The sequence below is a fragment of the Schistocerca cancellata genome, chromosome 10 (assembly GCF_023864275.1).
Source record: "Schistocerca cancellata isolate TAMUIC-IGC-003103 chromosome 10, iqSchCanc2.1, whole genome shotgun sequence".
Classification (NCBI taxonomy): Eukaryota; Metazoa; Arthropoda; class Insecta; order Orthoptera; family Acrididae; genus Schistocerca; species Schistocerca cancellata.
This window is the reverse complement of record NC_064635.1, coordinates 142,246,095-142,264,651: the sequence shown is the minus strand read 5'-3', so window position 1 is coordinate 142,264,651 and position 18,557 is coordinate 142,246,095.

The following is an 18,557-nucleotide window of genomic DNA, read 5'->3' as shown; positions in this document are numbered from 1 at the left end:
TCACCACCGCCACGCTTGCCTGTCGCTCCGCTACTATGAGCGGAAGCACCGCCCTTCGTGACGCGGGCTGTAACAAATCGGTGGATAATCTTCGGCGGAGATTTCTTTGGTTATTTGTTTCTGCAACATGTGTATTCGACATTCACTTGACTGCCACATATGAACGCTCTGCTGTACCATCACTAAGAACGAGCAGTTATTAACTACATTAAACGCTCATTCCCGTTTATTATATTAGAACAAATAAGCCCTCGGTCACAAATATTAAGTCAAAATCGACCAGGTTTCGACGCTACTATGAGCGTCGTCTTGAGAATTAAACTAACTGTTCTAAAATATAATAGATACATAAGACATTAATAAACTAAAGTGTGTACTGACTGGAAAGAGATGCAGTACTTACAAGTCACACTCTAAAAAAAAAAATCTAAGCCGGAAAGGCGACGTCATGAAAAGCTGTAAATAAGATAAGATGGCGAGCCGCTATGGGCTGCTCGTACCTGAGTGAACATGGGATGCAACAAAACTGAGGTGCCCACGTTAGAAAGTGTGGGCAAGTAAACATGGTGTTGCTACGAGCGCATCTAGTAGCCGCAGAAACAACTAGGCTACTGTACATTCAAAATTAGACACATGAAATTGTAATGAAGCTGATTCAGGCATAACGTAAGCACTAATAATAGTAAGGTGAAGTTACATATTTATCGGCTTTAAACAGAGATACATTTTGTAACGTAAAAAAACGTCAGTTATGACATACAAGAAAACTGCAAAGACGTAACAGGAAAATAACATTTCGGCAAACTGCATCAGGAGATCAGAATCAAAGATCAAGCAACGGCTTTATACAGTCGAAAAAGTATTTATTTCGCAGTTGCAGCTGTTCGTTGAGAATGAGGCCATCATGACGCGATAGATGTTTGAAAATCTCCAATTCCTCTAAAACATCTAACCTACGCCCCTTCTTTTCGGTATGCAGAATATTGCTATCGCCAATGGCTTTAGGCACGTGTCCAGTAATTAAGAGATGATCGGCAAAGGATGAATTTAGGGGACTGGTGCCGTTTTTTCTCAAAAGATGTTCTTTATATCTGATGGTGAAAGCACGTCCTATATAATAGGAGGAGCAGGTATCACAGATGATCTTATAAACGCCAGAAGTTTCTGTTGGGGAGTGAATGGATTTCAAATTATGAATGAAGTTTCTCAGTTAGTTTAATTCTGAAGACGAAGCTCATAGTAGCGTCGAAACCTGGTCAATTTTGACTTAATATTTGTGAACGAGGGCTTATTTGTTGTAATATAATTTCTGACACGGTCACTGAACCATAGCGTCCCCAGTGCCATATTACGAAAAGACAATATTTATAAAGAAGACATTCATAATTTGCAAGAGATTTTTTTTTCATGTAGCCGTAACATAAGAATTTCTCTGTCCAAGTTTCAAATGCAAAGAAATAATTTATGACAAGATACACTCTTTTGTTAATTTTTTAGTCGTCTTTATTACTTCTTCTCTTGTTTTTCTTGTGTGTCGACGGACATCTTGCGTGTGCTGACAAATGTAAGCATATTTGTATGAGTTAAGCATATAATATACTGATTTAATATTATTGTGCACTTTTAATTTGTAAGAGGTGATCCCGATTTCATGTCCGCCTTCCTTGAATTAACCTGCATTCAAGTAATTTACAGCTCAACAATTGCAGCGGCCGATGCAGCCAACGACGCCATTACGTGGCGATATTAACTTATGAAAAAAATTAGCGGAAGCTGAAAGCTCGCCCGCTATTAGCATAATATTAATTTTTCTCCACAGCCGCCCGACGTTGCAGAAAATACTTAGCTTTAAGATTCTTATTTTCAGTACCATAGCCGAGACCCAGAGCCAGCACTCTGACTACAATACAATGGTTAACGGAGGTAAGAAAGCTCTCGCGCGTGTGAGGGCCGCAATTGTAACTAATAACTAAAGATCTTATGCTTTAAGGGGAACTGACTAGCCGAGGAAATTAATATGAAAAGTTTAATACATTGTACAACTTATATGCTCATGTTTTAAGATTCAACGAGTCTAACATTCATTAACGTAACGAATAATTTGAAATTAATATTGTTAAAAAGGAGAACTTAAGGAAAGCATTTAACCGTAAAAATCAAAATTAAATGGAATATCACTTTTATTAAGGCCCACCACGTAAGTCGGCAACAATCAAAAAATAATAATAGTAACAATAATATATATATTAAATTACGACGGCCGAAGTTACGCGAGATTGGCGCCGCAACTTTGGGGCCCGATTAATATGATTCTGTTGTACTGAATGTAATTATGTATGTGTCTAATTGTTGTAAAATATTAATGCTTATATGAATTCTTTTACATGTACAACAACAAAACCACACCCTGAGGAGATCTGGAGAAGAAAAAGTGTAGAAAAGAAAAGGGATTACGATAAAGAAAAATAAAGGTAAGGCCTATTGTGCAAGCATCCTGTGTAGCTCTGTGCGGAATATCGAACCCATGTGCACATGAGATACCTTCGGTGTTTTGTTAATTTATATGTTTATTTTTGGAGGGGATAATTAATTTTGTGTGTATCAGTGTTAAAGATTTGTCAGTGGCTTAAAGTGAATTTAGTATGGGTAAGATAGGACAACCTAAAGCATCCGTACCAGAAGAACAAAATTCTGTTAATATGGAAAGTGAGGATCATTTGCAATACGTAAACGAATCCCAAGCCACCGCCTCGGATAACATAATTTCCGGAGCGGGGGGCGAGGAGAATGGGAATAGAGTAACAACTCCACTGCCTGGGCACGGGGGCCAATCGAGTGCTAGATTAAGCGGGACACCAGTATGCTCACCGATTGCAGACCCATTTGCAGAATTTCTGCGCAGGTTAGAAGAAAGAGATAGGGAAAAAGAAAGAATGTTAGAACAGAGGGAAAAACAAAGAGACGAAAAACTGGCTCAGATGCTACATGAGCAGGAGAAAAAATTAACGCAAATGCTACATGACCAAGGGAAAGAATTTACGCAAAAGCTCAGTGAGCAAGAGCAGCGCAGTGAAGCGAAACTAAACCGTATACAAAGCGAACTTGCCGAGATGCGGGACGCGTGCAAAGAAATACCCGATCTTGTGCAAAGCTTGGCCGGCGAGATGCAAAAACTACAGATATCGCAGACTAGGCTTGAAGATAATGTCCAGACTTTAACCAACCGCGTGGATAATGTGGAGATAGATGCACGGAAAAGTATTGACGCATATTTGGAAGTGCAAGCTCAAAAAGTAGAAAAAGAATTAAATGAATGGCTAGAAGTAAAGGATCGCGAGATATCTGCAAAGATTGAAAGCGACGTAAAAACAGCTGTAGAACAAGCGACTGCGGCCGCGAGTGTAAATATTGACGCTAGCGCTGCCGCACTAAATGCCGAATTAACACAGATCAAGTCCCGTGTGACAGTGGAGTTGCCAAATTGGCAACAGGAGGTCGCGCGAAGACTGTCTGCGTTGGAAATCAATGTAAACAGTGGCGGACAGATCATGAATCCGACTCCGCGCACTGATTACTATAATAACGCTGACGGTAGGCAGGGTACGAGTGCGCAACCGCAACCTAATGCGAATTATGAGCACGAACAACATGCGATACCGTGCAGCGCACATCACGAAGTGATGAATGTCCCAGAATGTAGCAATCAGACGTGCAAAAAAGAGGACAATGTAATAAAACACAGGACATTCCAACCCTTCAATAGCGAAAAACGAAATGTCCACCCTGTTGTATTTATTAAGAGCTTCAGGAATGTGTTTCCCAGGACGTGGACGGAAAGACAAAGAATACAGTTCGTGGTCTCCTTTATTCAAGGTGACGCGGCACTGTGGGCCACCGACGTGTCCGAAAAATGTCTAACGATGCAACAGTTTGAAGGTGCATTCTTGCAAAAATTCTGGTCCGATAGCGTCCAAGAAAGACTACGAAAGGAGTTGTACAGTCCAGAAATGTACAATCCTAAGATGGGAACGTTACGCAAATATTTCGAAAAGTATATAAACAAAACCAGGTACTGGGACGAGCCAATGTCCGACCGTGACATAATCAGATTGATAAAAATGAAGTTGCCCAGTGAAATTAAAAGATATTTCATCAATGTGCCGGAATACGATATAGAACAATTCATAGAAATAGTGGATTCTGTTGACTTATTGATCGAAGATACGAAAACCGAAAACAAGTGGAACTATGCAGGCTGTAATCAACAAAAAGCCGATTACAATAGCAGCCACAGTAACGGTAGTAACAACGGGAGCAAGCAAGAGCACCGGCAACAGAATCGAGGCACAAACAGTGGCAATGGTTATAACGGCAACGGTTATAATCGTCAAAATCGAAAGAGACATCATGATGGACGCATGAGTAGTGGATATAATGGTAACGGCAATTCGCAATGGCGGAACAACCGAAACCAGTGGCGTGGTTGTAATGAACCGACACCACAGTGGCAACAAAACACAGCGCCACAATGGAACGCCAACCCAGGTCCATCACAGAGCATGTCAGGAAGTTACAACCGACCACCGCAAAACCAGAGCCATACACCATATCAAAATACACCATCGGGGAGGCAGGGTGGCCAACCCAACAGTAGCAACAACAACAACCAGAACCACAATGTGAGATTAGTGGAAGTGACAGACAACTGTCAACCCACTAATGCTCATCCGTTAAACTAAAGACAGCCACAATACGCTCTCCGTTGTTGGCTGCAGGACGGTGTAGTGAGGGCAAATTCACGGATGACAGCCATAAACTTTGTATGCTGAGATACAATGAAGGAACAAAAATAGAAAAGGAACTTGTAGACATACCGCAGAAATGCAACCGAACCGACAAAAGTGTTGTGCAGGCTATATTGCAAGCAGATATGTATGGAGCACCAATACACATAATAGTCGATACCGGTGCGTCAACCAATGTCATGAGCGCAAATTTTTACAAGTACTTGAGTCAAAATAATAAAATACCAGTATTGCCAGTGAAGAATTGTCGTGTAACAGGTGCAATAGGTGCCCAATCTCATATCATAAAGCACCAGGTGCAAGTCGAGTTTACGGTAGGAAATGAAGCAATGAAAAGCTCGTTCCTAGTAGTTAAGGGATTAGGTGTTGCTTGCATCCTGGGGATGGAATTTTTACGCCAGAGGGACGCAAAAATCGACCTCTTGTGCGGGGAAGTAAGCCTTATGAATGAGGACAGACGTGTAGTTTTGCCGTTGTTGAGGACACGGGAAGTGCACGGTAAATATTGCCGGAACTTTCAGTCGAGATTCGAAGGAATACAGGTAATGAATTTATATTCTGACTTAAGTACAAGACAAGCATATTATAAAGAATTTATTACTGAAGATAAAGAGGAAAAAAGGAAACTGATAGCCATGAAAGTTAGGGAGTCAGAACATTTGACTGAAGCACAACAAAACGAATTGACTCAGCTACTTACAGATTATGAGAATGTGTTTTCGGAAAAACCCGGTGTTATCGAGGGCTACACCTATAACATCGAAGTGGTACCTCACGATACTTTCTGTCACTCAAACTACACCATCCTGTGGTCAAATAAGGAGGCAGCTACGAATGAAACAAGGAAAATACTTACAAAGACTTAAAGACGTTCGCTCAATAGAGCAACTTTTACATATGCGAATAATAGGTTAAGTTTAGAGTGTATTTTTTTTCTGTGTGTAAATGTTAAGATTTTAGTGTAACATTTAAACACAATGAGGCACACTAGATTAGTGCGATTCAATTTTTGTAGATGTTAAGGAATAATAGTATTTTTAAACAATTGAAAAAAAAATTCAACAGCATGTAACGATGAAAGAATTTTTCATTAGTGTGTCATGAATATTTTTGAACTGTAGTAGTAATGCAACTTATGAAATTCAATATTATAGTGTATAAGTCGTTTCATGTATTTATGTCTATATCGATTTTGAAATATGCCAAATCATAATTTACTGAACAACATGAGTGCAGGGTGTACATCACCCAAGGTACCTCATGTGTTGTGGACAAGGTACAAAGCAAATCAGTAAGCGCGACTACCGCTAAGCACTGTTAAAATATATTGCCATCTGCTAAGGCAGAGATTTGCACGAATTTGTAGTGTAAACAAAAGTCACAAATCTAACATTAATCTAGGAACTTGCACGCTAGGCCTAGATTATAAAATGTGTACAATAATGCGAGAGGCAAAGTTTTGTAAAGTCGAGCCTGGCTCTGGAGGGCAAGTACGCAATGAGTGGGCAGACATGACATGGGGACTTACCTCAGATGAGACGGAAATACAATTGTATAGTCAAAAAATCTGAAGGCAAGTACGACTCTAAGTGGAAAATGAAAAGAGATAATTAGTGCGAGAGACTGGTAAAATCCAGCACGAGCCAAAATCCAGTTCAGACTGAATGAAATACATTAGTGTTTGTGAACTAATCGAAACAGTTACTTTAAGCAGTGTGAAAAACTGTGAAGGTGAAACTGTGATACGGACAGTGAAGTGCTAGTATTGAACGTTCAACAGCGGTAAAGACGCCAAACGCCAATATTACGCACGAAAAACTGTGAATTTGCTTATAAATGTGAACTGTTAACGTGAAGTGAACCCACAGTAAATATTTTTGGGACAGGCTGTAATTTCAGTGAGTACAACAATGCGAGATTGGAATGCGATGCGTGGACTGTTGCAAGACAGCGACCGCAGAAACGGCGAATGTTTGTGCTAAGCTCGTATTGGGACACTCACCAGTGCCTGCGAGTGCGGCGAAAACATAAATAATTTTATCAAGACCAAAAACTGACGTGTAATGGAAACAGTGTCGCATCAAAACTTCATTCACGGGAGAAGATCCATGTCATGTATTCTGCAAGACAGTGCTAGCTTGACACTCGGAAACTGGCGAAAACTTAACATCAACTGCCGCACTAATAAATTCTTTTTTCCCACTAGCGTAACCGTCTGCAGCGGGAAACAAATATTACGTTGGTTGTGTGTATGTTTCATGTACTACGTCGGATATGCGTAGCAGAGCTGACTCCTGCCAACAAGGGCGGGGGGCGAATATCATCCCACTCCGCCACGCCCGGCCGAGACAGAAGCGCATCGCCAACCGTGCAGCCGATCAGCTGATTCTGACGTTCCGCGACGGCGAGACACACTCTGGCGTCGGGTGGGCGTTGACCTCTCCGCAGCCGCCGCGAACGCCGAGCACCGAACACACCAACCGACGCCGTCGCGAGCCAAACGTCGCGGCGTAGATCATCAACGACACCGCAGTCAAATGTTATAATGACCTCATTTTTTGCATAGTGCAACAAAAATATTTGTATGCACATCCTGTACCCCAATGAAATTCCAGAAACAATTAAGTGAAGGTGACCAAAGCAGTTAGTCTGTCGCTCCGCCGAGGTTTTCCCCAGGTTTCCCTACGGCCGCGCCAAATGGGGAGCGAACAGTTGACACCCCTGGGACTTCAAATATTCCGGACTAACTCGTGGTTGTACACCTTGAACTTCATCTGTATTACACCTTGTGTGCAACACACCTCAGTAATTACTACTGTGTAAATATACGATGTGACATATGTAAACTGTGAAAGAAAAATCTGCGTGTGGACACTGTGGACATGAAAGAGGAAATATTTATGTCAAAAAACATGAACATTTTTTATGACATAAACATTTCGGGGGGCAATATAGCGTCCCCAGTGCCATATTACCAAAAGACAATATTTATAAAGAAGACATTCATAATTTGCAAGAGATTTTTTTTTCATGTAGCCGTAACATAAGAATTTCTCTGTCCAAGTTTCAAATGCAAAGAAATAATTTATGACAAGATACACTCTTTTGTTAATTTTTTAGTCGTCTTTATTACTTCTTCTCTTGTTTTTCTTGTGTGTCGACGGACATCTTGCGTGTGCTGACAAATGTAAGCATATTTGTATGAGTTAAGCATATAATATACTGATTTAATATTATTGTGCACTTTTAATTTGTAAGAGGTGATCCCGATTTCATGTCCGCCTTCCTTGAATTAACCTGCATTCAAGTAATTTACAGCTCAACAATTGCAGCGGCCGATGCAGCCAACGACGCCATTACGTGGCGATATTAACTTATGAAAAAAATTAGCGGAAGCTGAAAGCTCGCCCGCTATTAGCATAATATTAATTTTTCTCCACAGCCGCCCGACGTTGCAGAAAATACTTAGCTTTAAGATTCTTATTTTCAGTACCATAGCCGAGGCCCAGAGCCAGCACTCTGACTACAATACAATGGTTAACGGAGGTAAGAAAGCTCTCGCGCGTGTGTGGGCCGCAATTGTAACTAATAACTAAAGATCTTATGCTTTAAGGGGAACTGACTAGCCGAGGAAATTAATATGAAAAGTTTAATACATTGTACAACTTATATGCTCATGTTTTAAGATTCAACGAGTCTAACATTCATTAACGTAACGAATAATTTGAAATTAATATTGTTAAAAAGGAGAACTTAAGGAAAGCATTTAACCGTAAAAATCAAAATTAAATGGAATATCACTTTTATTAAGGCCCACCACGTAAGTCGGCAACAATCAAAAAATAATAATAGTAACAATAATATATATATTAAATTACGACGGCCGAAGTTACGCGAGAAGATGATCGGCAAAGGATGAATTTACGGGACTGGTGCCGTTTTTTCTCAAAAGATGTTCTTTATATCTGATGGTGAAAGCACGTCCTATATAATAGGAGGAGCAGGTATCGCAGATGATCTTATAAACGCCAGAACTTTCTGTAGGGGAGTGAATGGATTTCAAATTATGAATGAAGTTTGTCAGTTAGTTTAATTCTGAAGACGAAGCTCATAGTAGCGTCGAAACCTGGTCAATTTTGACTTAATATTTATGAACGAGGGCTTATTTGTAGTAATATAATTTCTGACACGGTCACTGAACCTTAGCAGCTATGTTCAAAGTTTTTCCGTTTAGTGTTCGTTTCTATACTTCGGAAAAGCTTACTACTGTGCAGTAACATACACTCCTGTGGAACGGCTTGCCATGCCATTTCCACCTGGCGCCTCAGTTGGACCAGCGTTCGTGCTGGACGTGCAGACCGCGTGAGACGACGCTTCATCCAGTCCCAAACATGCTCAATGGGGAACAGATCCGGAGATCTTGCTGGCCAGGGTAGTTGACTTACACCTTCTAGAGCACGTTGGGTGGCACGGGATACATGCGGACGTGCATTGTCCTGTTGGAACAGCAAGTTCCCTTGCCGGTCCAGGAATGGTAGAACGATGGGTTCGATGACGGTTTGGATGTACCGTGCACTATTCAGTGTCCCCTCGACGATCACCAGTGGTGTACGGCCAGTGTAGGAGATCGCTCCCCACACCATGATGCCGGGTGTTGGCCCTGTGTGCCTCGGTCGTATGCAGTCCTGATTGTGGCGCTCACCTGCACGGCGCCAAACACGCATACGACCATCATTGGCACCAAGGCAGAAGCGACTCTCATCGCTGAAGACGACACGTCTCCATTCGTCCCTCCATTCACGCCTGTCGCGACACCACTAGAGGCGGGCTGCACGATGTTGGGGCATGAGCGGAAGACGGCCTAACGGTGTGCGGGACCGTAGCCCAGCTTCATGGAGACGGTTGCGAATGGTCCTCGCCGATACCCCAGGAGCAACAGTGTCCCTAATTTGCTGGGAAGTGGCGGTGCGGTCCCCTACGGCACTGCGTAGGATCCTACGGTCTTGGCGTGCATCCGTGCGTCGCTGCGGTCCGGTCCCAGGTCGACGGGCACGTGCACCTTCCGCCGACCACTGGCGACAACATCGATGTACTGTGGAGACCTCACGCCCCACGTGTTGAGCAATTCGGCGGTACGTCCACCCGGCCTCCCGCATGTCCACTATACGCCCTCGCTCAAAGTCCGTCAACTGCACATACGGTTCACGTCCACGCTGTCGCGGCATGCTACCAGTGTTAAAGACTGCGATGGAGCTCCGTATGCCACGGCAAACTGGCTGACACTGACGGCGGCGGTGCACAAATGCTGCGCAGCTAGCGCCATTCGACGGCCAACACCGCGGTTCCTGGTGTGTCCGCTGTGCCGTGCGTGTGATCATTGCTTGTACAGCCCTCTCGCAGTGTCCGGAGCAAGTATGGTGGGTCTGACACACCGGTGTCAATGTGTTCTTTTTTCCATTTCCAGGAGTGTATTTAGAAGTTGGGGCTAAGGAAACTGGGAACTCGTGCCACGAGACCTTTCAGTCGACTCAGTAAAGGAAACTGTAGTTCTGCTTGTTCAGAGATAGGAAAATAGGCAAGTCCTCACTGACAATGTTATTTCCCACAAACAGCGTGGAAACTACCTCACTGTAGTGAACTTGGTTTCGGCGGTTACAACGACTGAATACGTAAAATCATTTTACTTAAAGATTTTAATCGGTTTGCAACGGAAGCAGTATGCTTATACAGGGTGGTTCCGTGATGACGTTACAGACTTTCAGGGCTAGTTGAGGAAGGTAAGTATATCAATTTGCGGTATGGGAGCCTGGTCCAAAAGACACTAAACGGAAAGTTAACAGCAAAAATCATTCTGATACCTCTGACAGTGGATCTCCTCTACTGCAAGTGCGTTGTTTTCCATATTTTGAGAGGTAGTAGACGAAATTGGCTACGGAAAAGGACTCTGTTTATATCAACATGGATTGTGCAAAGATTGGGTACAAAGAAAAGAGAAGTATTCCAGGAACTAGGAGGTCGAAGGTAGATGCTTGCGCTGTCAGTGAAACAAAGATCAAGGGGAATCGAAATTAAAATATAGCAAACTGCAGTTATTTTTACAATGGCGTTAAAAAGGAGCAAGAGAGGAATTTCTGCAGCTGTCCATATGAAGCACAGAAGAGATATCAAATGCTGAGAGGAAATTAATAAGAGAGTAATCACCGAACAAATCTTAAAATATTGCCACAAAATGATAAATGTCAGGGCTTATGCACCTACAAAAACAGCAACGTTAAAGGTGAGTTTTATGAGACATTAACAAGTGTGCTAGAGAGCACAAGTGCCCACCAAGAAGTAATTTTATTTGGAGAAAAGTAGAGGCGACTGATAGTGAAGTAGTGGGAAGATATCGAGATGATACAACAAATGACAATAGAGAAAGGATACGTGTGAGACATTATCCTTGAAGATTTTAAATGGTTTCTTTCCTCATAAGCAGATCCACACGTATGTATGGTAGAGTCCTCCTAGAAATATCTGGTCAGTAATAGACGATATTATTCAAAATAGAAATTATGATAAGAACAAATGAATTTACAGTCTACAGGGGTACAGAATGTGGCTAACACCAATTCGTGTTAGTTGTAAAGTGTTGTAAAGATGGCAGTAACATCAAAGGACCAAAGAGAAGCTAATAAGGAAAGTATCCCCACAAAGACAGTGGATGCTATGAAATACAACTCAGATAGGTTGAAACAAAAGCATGTACACTGACCGACCATAATATTAAGACCACCTACCTAATAGCCAGTATATCCACCTTAGGCACGGATAACAGTGGCGACACTTCGTGGCATGAAAGCAATGAGGTTTTGATAGGTCGCTGGAGGAAGTTGGTACCACATCTGCACACACAAGTCACCTAATTCCAGTAAATTCAGGGGAGGGGAGCGATGAGCTCTGACGCCACATTCAATTACATCCCAGATGTGTTTAATCGGATTGAGATCTGGTGATCTGGGGTGTCAGCAGATAAATTTTAACTCGCCACTGTGTTTCTCCAACCACTCCTCCACACTCCTGGCTTTCTGACATGGCCCAGTATCTCGCTGAAAAATACCACTGCAGTCAGGATACATGACCGTCATGAAGGGGTTTACGTGGTCTGCACCCAGTGTACGATACTCCTTGGCCGTCATGGTGCCTTGCACGAGCTGCTCTGGACCCATGGATGCCCACGTGAATGTTCCCCAGAACATAATGGAGCCGCGACCAGCTTGTCTTCGTCCCACAGTTCAGGTGTCAAGGAACTGTTCCAGTGGAAGACGACTCATTCGCGGCCTCTTATCGGCATTATGAAGAAGGTTTCGAAATTCCTCAGGCAGTGCAACGCTCTACCACTGCGCCAACGTCCAGTGCCGAGGGCCAGGTCGCCATTACAGTCGAAGTTGCCGATGTTGTGGCGTCAACATTTGACACATGCGTGGCTCATCGGTTTTAGAGGTCCATCGTTAGGAGTGTTCGATGCACTGTCTATTCAAACTTGTACTCTTCCCAGCATTAAAATCTGATATTAGTTCCGACACAATTCGTCGCCTGTCCTGTTTTATGAGTCTGCCCAGGCCAGGACGTCCGACATCTGCAGTGAGGGGTGGCCGCCTAACCCGACTGCGTCTGGGCGTAGTTCCACCTCGGTTTCGCCACGTACTGTCGCCTCACTGACACTACTTGCACAATGCGTTTGTCTGACTGGGGGGCATTCCTCCCCAGGGGACTCTGCTATCGCCTGTAAGGATTTATGTCGGTAGCAGGTCGGTAGTCATAAGCTCTGGCTTATCAGTGTACAATTTGTTAATAAATTACGGTTGTCAAATAAACTGAGGCCTTTAGAAGAAGAAACGGCGTAGCGTATGTACCAAGAAATTAAAGAAGACATACATGAAGCAGCATTGGAAGCATTGAGGCAGCAAGAGGAAAAAACAAAGCGCCACCCACTATGATGGACGCAAAGCATTCAAGAAAAAATTCTTGAGAACACGGCACAAATATGATAGAGCTTCGGTTAGACTGGATAGAGAAGTAAAAAAGGACATCTGCAAAATGAAAATTGAAACGTGTAAGGATAATTGCGAAGAAGGCGATCGGTGTATGGGGAGCACAGAAGTGGCGGCAGCATGGAAAATGGTTGCATGGCTAAGGAAATAAGTAAAAGAAAGAGCAAACCTGCCGATTATCAGTGTGGCAGAGTTAAAAATCATTTTAAAGCCTGCTAACATAAGAAAGGGCAGATTATGAGGAAATAAAGTGGGTGGTACGGGAGAACCAGGTGGGTGAACGGGTGGAGAAAACTGCGAATGGGGTACAGAAACTTGCTACACAAATGGAAACTGGGGAATCACGAGGGCCTGGAAATGTAACAGTAGAATTAGTCAGTTATTAAATAAAAGTATGTGGGACGGGGAGGAAATTCCACCAGTGTGGAACTTAGCGCACCTAAACTCCATACATAGAAGAGGAAGCAAGGAAGTGCGTAGCAATTATTGTGACACAAGTGACACAAGTACAATTAGCAGGATTTTAAAATCAAGACTGGAGAGGTTTCTAAATGTAGAGGAAGAAAAAAGTGGCTTTAGAAGAGGCAGGACATGTGTAGATAACATCTTTACTCTAAGACGTATCATGGAGAAGAGATTGGAAAGTAGTCTAAGCAGTTTTCATAGATCTTGAGAAAGCATATGACTCAGTGATACTAAAGCTATTCTTTGAGATACTGTGGCCAGGGGAACTGCCAAAATTTTATGTAAGATGCATCATATATACATTCATAAGAAAGGGCAGATTATGAGGAAATAAAGTGGGTGGTACGGGAGAACCAGGTGGGTGAACGGGTGGAGAAAACTGCGAATGGGGTACAGAAACTTGCTACACAAATGGAAACTGGGGAATCACGAGGGCCTGGAAATGTAACAGTAGAATTAGTCAGTTATTAAATAAAAGTATGTGGGACGGGGAGGAAATTCCACCAGTGTGGAACTTAGCGCACCTAAACTCCATACATAGAAGAGGAAGCAAGGAAGTGCGTAGCAATTATTGTGACACAAGTGACACAAGTACAATTAGCAGGATTTTAAAATCAAGACTGGAGAGGTTTCTAAATGTAGAGGAAGAAAAAAGTGGCTTTAGAAGAGGCAGGACATGTGTAGATAACATCTTTACTCTAAGACGTATCATGGAGAAGAGATTGGAAAGTAGTCTAAGCAGTTTTCATAGATCTTGAGAAAGCATATGACTCAGTGATACTAAAGCTATTCTTTGAGATACTGTGGCCAGGGGAACTGCCAAAATTTTATGTAAGATGCATCATATATACATTCCTGGAAATGGAAAAAAGAACACATTGACACCGGTGTGTCAGACCCACCATACTTGCTCCGGACACTGCGAGAGGTCTGTACAAGCAATGATCACACGCACGGCACAGCGGACACACCAGGAACCGCGGTGTTGGCCGTCGAATGGCGCTGGCTGCGCAGCATTTGTGCACCGCCGCCGTCAGTGTCAGCCAGTTTGCCGTGGCATACGGAGCTCCATCGCAGTCTTTAACACTGGTAGCATGCCGCGACAGCGTGGACGTGAACCGTATGTGCAGATGACGGACTTTGGGCAAGGGCGTATAGTGGGCATGCGGGAGGCCGGGTGGACGTGCCACCGAATTGCTCAACACGCGGGGCGTGAGGTCTCCACAGTACATCGATGTTGTCGCCAGTGGTCGGCGGAAGGTGCACGTGCCCGTCGACCTGGGACCGGACCGCAGCGACGCACGGATGCACGCCAAGACCGTAGGATCCTACGCAGTGCCGTAGGGGACCGTACCGCCACTTCCCAGCAAATTAGGGACACTGTTGCTCCTGGGGTATCGGCGAGGACCATTCGCAACCGGCTCCATGAAGCTGGGCTACGGTCCCGCATACCGTTAAGCCGTCTTCCGCTCACGCCCCAACATCGTGCAGCCCGCCTCGAGTGGTGTCGCGACAGGCGTGAATGGAGGGACGAATGGAGACGTGTCATTTTCAGCGATGAGAGTCGCTTCTGCCTTGGTGCCAATGATGGTCGTATGCGTGTTTGGCGCCGTGCAGGTGAGCGCCACAATCAGGACTGCATACGACCGAGGCACACAGGGCCAACACCCGGCATCATGGTGTGGGGAGCGATCTCCTACACTGGCCGTACACCACTGGTGATCGTCGAGGGGACACTGAATAGTGCACGGTACATCCAAACCGTCATCGAACCCATCGTTCTACCATTCCTAGACCGGCTAGGGAACTTGCTGTTCCAACAGGACAATGCACGTCCGCATGTATCCAGTGCCATCCAACGTGCTCTAGAAGGTGTAAGTCAACTACCCTGGCCAGCAAGATCTCCGGATCTGTCCCCCATTGAGCATGTTTGGGACTGGATGAAGCGTCGTCTCACGCGGTCTGCACGTCCAGCACGAACGCTGGTCCAACTGAGGCGCCAGGTGGAAATGGCATGGCAAGCCGTTCCACAGGACTACATCCAGCATCTCTACGATCGTCTCCATGGGAGAATAGCAGCCTGCATTGCTGCGAAAGGTGGATATACACTGTACTAGTGCCGACATTGTGCATGCTCTGTAGCCTGTGTCTATGTGCCTGTGGTTCTGTCAGTGTGATTATGTGATGTATCTGACCCCAGGAATGTGTCAATAAAGTTTCCCCTTCCTGGGACAATGAATTCACGGTGTTCTTATTTCAATTTCCAGGAGTGTATATACAAGTCAGCCGAATGTGTCTTTAAAGTAGGGATAGAAATTTCTATAGCGGCTTCAGAATAGCTTCAGGACTGGAACAAGTATGCTGACCGTCTCCCACACTCTTTAAGATGTATGTGGAAAAGGCGTTGGACCTGTGGTGTAGAAAGTGCATCGGCATGGGGTCTGAACTAGGGAACCAGCGCATGTACGTACTTTGCTATTCTGATTATCAGCGAAGTAGATATCTTACATGCAAAAGAAGTAGATGGAATTTGAAAATTATTTCTGAGAAGATGGAATATGTGAGTAGATGAGGGAAGCAACCTGGACATTGGTGGACGTCTTATTAAAGTGTGTAAAGAGTTTAGGTACCTGGGTAGTATCCCACAGCATGATGGAAGATCCAATAGCAGATCAGGCAGGAAAGGGCTGCTATTCCAAAATTAAACCCTGTACTCTGGTCATCAAAAAGAGTTTAAAGGTTAAAATTCATTTATACAAATCTATCGTGGAACCAATAACAACCCATGAGAGTGAGTACTGGTAACTCTCAGAATGAGATAAAATGAGACGTAGAGTCTTAGAAATGGACGACGAGAAGAGCCAGCAGAATTTCCCGACTTGACCACGTAAGAAATGAGGAAATGAGAGAAAGAACACTGATTCATTACGAATAAAATAGAAGAAAGACGGCTAGAATGGTTAGGGCATATCAAAAGAACGGATGAAGACAGATGACCCAAGAAAGTTATTTCGTGGCAACTTCCTGGAAGAAGAAGAAGTAGAAGGGGAAGACCATGGTAAGTGTAGCTAAGTGGTATTCAAGAAGCGATGGAGACAAGAGGAATGGAAGGGTGTGAGGAAGAATGGCGAGATTAAAGAATTTGGCGACAGGGATGCGGCGATGACTTTAGGACCTTCGCATCGTTAGGAGTGTATGGCGTACTGTGTGTTCAGACACACTTGTACTCTTCCCACCATTAAAGTTTGTTCTTAGTTCCGCCACAGTTCGCCGCCTGTCCTTTAAAAAAAGGAGATGGGGCCCCTCCACGCCCGCACCAACGTGGTGACCAAACCAAAAGTTCTACTGTCACCTCCGTAAACATGTTAGTTATCTAGTAGGTGGATCACAGGATGCTGGGCTGTGATGTTGTCCGTGCGTCTGGGTAAGGTTACGCATTAACACGGTCCATCAGGTGATAGATAGTGGACGAAACGCGAGTGAGGGTAGCGATTTGAAGAGCAGAGGGAAAAAAGTGCCATGGCTCGTGCCGTGGGAAAAAAACCTCTGCGACAGTGGGATGGGTAGTAAGAGCAGTAGTGGCTTACTAGCTGCGATAGTTCATGCAAGGTTGGATTTGTTAGTATAGGTATCATGCATCATTACCGTGACAGGCGATGGCGATGTGTCCCAGTTGCTGCGGCTGCTACTTTCCTGGAACAATCAAGATCGTTATACAGTAGTGGGAGATCGGCCATAGATCATCTCACTGTGTGGGGGATGTGTGGAGCTTGTTTGCATGCAGTGTACGGTACGGCTTCCCTGTATGGTGCCAGTTATTCGGCAGTGTATTTCAGCTGGATATCCAGTAAATGCGTCTGATTAACAGGGGCTCGCCTGTGCCGTTATGTTTGCGTAAGCTTGGCCATAGATGTTATGTCCTTGCTAGTATGTCTTTTGGTCTTTTATGTTTCCATTTATGGTTGTGGTCGTAGTTCCCCAGATTCAGAATAAACGGGTTCTGCGAATGTCTGGAGTTTCTGTATAGTCTTGTGGTGAGTTTGTGGATTACCTCCGTGAGAGTCTCAAGTCGGTATTCCCGGTGAAGGTCCGCGATGCGTGTGTATCGTGGAGCATTGCTTATGATTTTGAGTACCTTGTTTTGTATGAGCTGCAGACGGCGCAGGCGTGTAGGCGCAGCGTATCCCCAGACGGGAGCTGCGTACGTCATCAGGGGTCGGATAAGTGTCATGTACATGGACCTCGACACCCTTCTGTTCAGTGTGCTACGCCTGTTGAGCATAGGATAGAGCTGTTTGAGCCTCGCGCTAGCTCGGTTGGTCATGTGTTGTATGTGGTCCCCCCAGAGTAATTTCCGGTCCAGCCAGACACCGAGGTATTTGACTTTCTCGCGGAAACGTATTGGACGTGCATGTAGAGTTATTGGTCTGCAGTAGCGGTGTTTGCGCAGTTGCTTCGGTCTTCGCGTGAACAGAACGGCTTCGCACTTGTCGACGTTTACTCTAACACGCCATTTCTCCAACCAAGGCTCGGCCACTCTGAGTGCAGTCTGTAGGCGTGACGTAATGTTTGATGGTTTCCAATCTTGCGCAAGGATGGCTGTGTCATCCGCGTAGATTGCCATCATTGTGTTGTGTGTGGTTGGGAGATCGTTTATGTAGAGGTTAAACAGTAGGGGCCCTAGGATGCTTCCCTGGGGTACTCCCGCGTGTATACCGTGTCGTGTTGACGCAGCAGCCCGTCGGGGAATCCCGCGTCGCTGAGTTTGCGGATGAGGCCGTTGTGCCATAGACGGTCGAAAGCCTTTTCGATGTCCAGGAACACTGCCCCTGTAGCTTTGTTTATGTTGAAGCCATGTGTTATGTGTTCAACGACCCGTAGGAGTTGTTGTGTTGTGGAGTAGTGATTTCTGAAGCCGAATTGCTCCGGTCTCAGGATGTCATTTGTTATGCAGTGCCTAGTGATGCGTTTGAGAATCACCTTCTCAACAATCTTACTGAGCGAGCTCAGAAGGCTGATGGGTCGGTAATTTTGTGGGAGGCTGTGGTCTTTCCCCGGCTTCCTGAACATCAGGACCTTGGCCGTCTTCCAAAAGGCGGGGAAGTGTTGGTGTTTTAGTATGGCATTCGTTATGTGTGTTAGGGTCCTGTTTTACTTGTCTTCCAAGCCTACGGCGTGTGGCATCTGTTACGAGGGGTGGACACCTAACCCCGCGACCTCTGGGCGTGGTTTCACCTTGGTTTCGCCACGTGCT